At 42.2% G+C, this 5,522-nt stretch overlaps 1 pseudogene; it reads right to left on the minus strand.

The window, feature by feature from the left end:
* Positions 1–733: 733 nt before the first annotated feature.
* LOC128568553 (E3 ubiquitin-protein ligase RNF14-like) lies at positions 734–2,126 on the minus strand (annotated as a pseudogene).
* Between the last annotated feature and the right edge of the window lie 3,396 nt (positions 2,127–5,522).

Here is a 5,522-nt window from a genome sequence, read left to right on the forward strand (position 1 = left end):
AATAAAGGGCTCCCTCCAAAGAGAACTTAGCAGATATTTCAGAGGAAGGGAGATGAGTGACATGGAGGAAATGAGATCAGGCTCTCAGGAATAAGGCTTCTCACCAGCCCCAGCTGTAAGGGGGCACAAACAGAATGTCTTAGAGGGATGCTTCTCAGAGATAAAACCAGAGGGCTGGTTCTCAGGGACAAAAAGGATCTGTAGGGGCGGCACCTGTGGCTCAGTGAGTAGGGCGCCAGCCCCATGTACTGAGGGTGGTGGGTTCAAACCCGGCCCCTGCCAAACTGCAACCAAAAAATAGCCGGGCGTTGTGGCGGGCGCCTGTAGTCCCAGCTACTTGGGAGGCTGAGGCAGGAGAATCACTTAAGCCCAGGAGTTGGAGGTTGCTGTGAGCTGTGTGATGCCAAGGGACTCTACCAAGGGCCATAAAGTGAGACTCTGTCGCTACAAAAAAAAAAAAAAAGGATCTGTAAGTTTAACTCCTGAGCCTCTTTGCCTTACGTAAAGCTTGGAAAGGAAAATAAATATTTAATTTTTAACTATTTAGAGCTTTGGGAATGTTATAATATTCAACATTCTGTAGCTTTCATTTTCTGAACCTTTGGCTTATAATTTTTCTCAGTGTATGTTACATTTAAAAATGCATGAATGTGCCTTCATCAGTAGTACCACATGAAAATATACACCTGGTTCTTCCATAGTTTCTACATAGGAAGAGTGATTGATTGATACCCTAAATACACTTCAGGATTACCCTGTGTTCATGATAAAAGATGAGGGCAAACCATTCCACTTCCATATCTTGAGCAGGAGTTAACTCATATTCAATTTCATCTTCCTAAATATCTCCATTGATATCCATAGCATGAAACAATCGGTTAAAACATGGGGAAGCAAGGTTAGGGAAATGATTGCAAGGGTTTGCTCCAGAGAGAAAACCCATGCAAATCCAGCAGAAATACTGCATACAGCCAATACACACCATCTTATTATATCCATCTAATTTCTCTATGGAAATCCCACAACACGGGCAGCTTTTGAGTTCTTTTCTAACCACTCCTTACTTTCCATGACTTCCAGTGCCTTGTGAATCACCCTCTTACTATACCTCTGTTCCAAAATTCTTTTATTGGCTTCACATCCTTGTAGGTACTATAAGTCTATTAACTTTTCTGCAGTCACCTTACATGGAGAGACCTCATGGTAAGTGGGGTTGGGGGGGAAGGTGGCGGGGCAGTACACCACATCTGCCATCAGGTCTAGGGTGGACTGAGGGAGAAGGTGGTCATATGGACAAACATTTCTGCTTCCACTAGCTCTTTGACCTGACCAGGGGTGGCCACCGAAGGACACTTTCATTCCAGGCAGTTGAGGCATTGCACCTGGCCATCTCTGATCTGGATTTCAAAGTAGTCCTTCAGACAGGCTTTGCAGTACACATGCCTACACTCCAAGAAGTACATGCATTCGTTACCCAGCTTCTCACAGAAACAGATATTGCATAGAAACAATTTACTGTTAAAGCATTTTATCTGCTGAGCGTGATCAAAGTTCAAGATTTCCTGGATTAGACTTGACAATGATTCCACATCCTGTACAGCTCTCTCATCCACAATTTCCTCTTGGTCTACATCAGATGCAGCAGCTCCTCCAAAATCTAGCTCTGTGTTGAAAGAGGCTCGAGACATCCTTCTCTGAACTTTTTTCTGAGAACCCACTGTGAGCTTACAATGGGAAACGAACTGCATCCAGGCAATCAGGACCACACTGCCACAGTGTTCTTCCTATAGGTTGTCTAAGAGCTTGCAGAGAGCTAATAGCTGAGTTGGTGACAGCCATTTTCCACTAAGTTTGAATGAAGGTGGGGAGGAGGATGGATAAGCTGGTGGCAGTTCAAAGTTCACCACAAGAGGAGGCAGAGAGCAAATGGTGTATTCAAAGCCACTATTCTGGAGACATTCATTTGAATTGCTGCTCACAAATATCTTGAAATTTTGTGGCAAATTCACATAGATCCTGGTTTCTCCACCTTGGACAAACTCTGCTTTTCTAAATTCATGTCCTTCATAAATACTTGCCAGGGCCAGCAATTCATCCTCCTGAGTTTCTCAATCTTCTGACGACATTTAATATCTCGAGGAACTGAAGATAATCTAACACTGCAGTCTGTGTATTTCAATTCAGTGTGGAATTCGTGCAAGTCCCATTTATTTTCCAGCTGATAGATCTGAGATTGCTGAAACTGGACAAGAGAATGAGCTGCGGAACTCGTACTACACATACCATGGAAATCCTGCCATTGCTACTCACCGGCCAGGCCTAGAAAACCAGTTCATTGGTTTTTATGACAGAGGCTCCTCTATTGGAATGTACCATAAGGAGAAGAAACAAGGGGTAACCCTAATCTCCTTTCCCCCTTGCCTAGGACTTAGAGATTCATTTACATTTTTTTTGAGCTGCTACTACACATCAGGAAGTATTTTGGGTGCTAGGACAGAGTGGTGGACAAAACAACTAAGACTCTTGTGTTTCTTTCAGTGGGATAAGAAGGGGTGGTAGGTGAGAAGACAAAGAAATTAATAATAAGATGCCATCAAATATTGAAGAAACAAACAAAGGGAATGTGATATATGCCCTCAGAGCTTCAGTGGGAAGGGTGTGGTAGACTTGAAAGTGTGATATTCAGATACCCCCATGGGGAATGTCACTGGCTGAGGGTCCCAGAGGCTGCAATCGAGTCCACCATTGTCTGTGTTCATGCTGAGATCACCCGTCCCCAGAACTGCTCCTAGCCAATGACTGAGCACAACAGGGTTTGGCTTCTCAGCCAGCTCATTCTTCAGAGATGCAGGACTCCACCAGTGATGACTCTGGCTCAAGAATTCTGCATTACCCGGATGCAGTGGCTTATGCCTATAATCCTAGCACTTGCGAGGCCGAGGCAGGTGGATTGCCTAAGCTTACAGGTTTGAGACCAGCCTGAGCCAGAGAGAGACCTCATTTCAAAAAATAGCTGGGCATTGTGGCAGGCACCAGCTACTCAGGAGGCTGAGGCAAGAGGATTGCTTAAGCCCAGGATTTGGGGGTTGCTGTGAGAAAAAAAAAAAAAAAAAACAAGAAGAAGAAAAAGAATTGTGTAACTGTGCATTAGTTTGCTAAAATTTTGTCATAACTGTACTATAGTCCAAGGGGCTTCCTACCCAACACTCTTTCCGTCCTTTCCTTTTTCATAGGACTCACATTGCAGTGCGATGCTTCTTCCAGCCCCCTCACAGACATTTCTTCCAATGAATCTCTTGGATGTCTAATATCTCTTGACATTTGCCTCTTAGATGACTTCAACTCACACAAAGTTGGTCATTTCAGTTTGTGTCAGACATTGCCTGTTGGAAGAGGAGATAGCTGAGCTGAAATCTGGAGGAAGAGCCTTTAAGGCAGACAGAGTTATCAAGTGCAAAGGCTAGAATATGCTTGGCATGTTCAAGAAACACAGAGAAGGACAATAAGCTGGAACATGGTGAGTACTCAGGAGAATGTCAGGAGGAAGTTCAGAGAGGGAAGCAGGGGCCAATTGTGTTGGATCATACAGGCCATGGTGGTGAGCTATGGTTTTATGTTAAGTGTGACACAAAGCCAGTTGAGCTTTGTAAGCAGATATTTTCTACAGCTGTGCACTATGAAAATGTATTATTCTGATAGAGAAAGTAATGGTTGCCTGAAGCAAGGCATTCTCAGGTAGCTCCTCTCTCTGCCTGTGACTTAGTTGCCACAACTTCATTCTCTTCCTTCTTGTATCCAGCATGGGGATAGGAAGAAGTAAGATTTGATCTTGATGACTGAAAGGGTTGAGAAAAACAGACCTCAATGACTTCACCCAAGGACTGTTTTATTCTTGATGTTAAATTTGGGGGAATAATTTCAAATTGATCAATCTGTCTAGTTTCAGAAAGTCTTTAACCCTGTATTTATAATTTCTTGTTGGGTCTGGGTTTTACTCAACAACACCCCATCTCTCTTTACATTTGCCAACCATGGAATTTTAGATATTTATTCTTCTCTTACAGACACTGGCTGCACACAGTACTTTTTTTTTTTTTTGATTGTAAAAGTTCTTTTTTTTTTTTTTTTATTGTTGGGGATTCATTGAGGGTACAATAAGCCAGGTCACACTGATTGCAATTGTTAGGTAAAGTCCCTCTTGCAATCATGTCTTGCCCCCATAAAGTGTGACACACATCAAGGCCCCACCCCCTGTCCCTCTTTCTACTTCCCTCCCATAACCTTAATTGTCATTAATTGCCCTCATATCAAAATTGAGTACATAGGATTCTTCTCCATTCTTGTGATGCTTTACTAAGAATAATGTCTTCCACTTCCATCCAGGTTAATACGAAGGATGTAAAGTGTCCATTTTTTTTAATGGCTGAATAGTATTCCATGGTATACATATACCACAGCTTGTTAATCCATTCCTGGGTTGGTGGGCATTTAGGCTGTTTCCACATTTTGGCGATTGTAAATTGAGCTACAATAAATAGTCTAGTACAAGTGTCCTTATCATAAAGGGATTTTTTTCCTTCTGGGTAGATGCCCAGTAATGGGATTGCAGGATCAAATGGGAGGTCTAGCTTGAGTGCTTTGAGGATTCACCATACTTCCTTCCAGAAAGGTTGTACTAGTTTGCAGTCCCACCAGCAGTGTGAAAGTGTTCCCTTCTCTCCACATCCACGCCAGCATCTGCAGTTTTGAGATTTTGTGATGTGGGCCATTCTCACTGGGGTTAGATGATGTCTCAGGGTTGTTTTGATTTGCATTTCTCTAATATATAGAGATGATGAACATTTTTTCATGTGTTTGTCATCTTTAGAGAAAGTTCTATTCATGTCTCTTGCCCACTGATATATGGAATTGTTGGCTTTTTGCATGTGGATTAATTTGAGTTCTCTATAGATCTTAGTTATCAAGCTTTTGTCTGATTGAAAATATGCAAATATCCTTTCGAATTGTGTAGGTTGTCTGTTTGCTTTGGTTATTGTCTCCTTAGCTGTACAGAAGCTTTTCAGTTTAATGAAGTCCCATTTCTTTATTTTTGTTGTTGCAATTGCCATGGCAGTCTTCTTCATGAAGTTTTTCCCCAGGCCAATATCTTCCAGTGTTTTTCCTATGCTTTCTTGGAGGATTTTTATTGTTTCATGCCTTAAATTTAAGTCCTTTATCCATCTTGAATCAATTTTTGTGAGTGGGGAAAGGTGTGGGTCCAGTTTCAGTCTTTTACATGTAGACATCCAGTTCTCCCAACACCATTTATTGAATAGGGAGTCTTTCTACCACGGTATGTTCTTGTTTGGTTTATCGAAGATTAGGTGGTTGTAAGATGTTAGTTTCATTTCTTGGTTTTCAGTTCGATTCCAAGTGTCTGTGTCTCTGTTTTTGTGCCAGTGCCATGCTGTCTTGACCACTATGGCTTTGTAGTACAGACTAAAATCTGGTATGCTGATGCCCCCAGCTTTATTTTTGTTACA

This window comes from Nycticebus coucang, chromosome 17 (assembly GCF_027406575.1).
Source record: "Nycticebus coucang isolate mNycCou1 chromosome 17, mNycCou1.pri, whole genome shotgun sequence".
In the NCBI taxonomy this organism is placed as follows: Eukaryota; Metazoa; Chordata; class Mammalia; order Primates; family Lorisidae; genus Nycticebus; species Nycticebus coucang.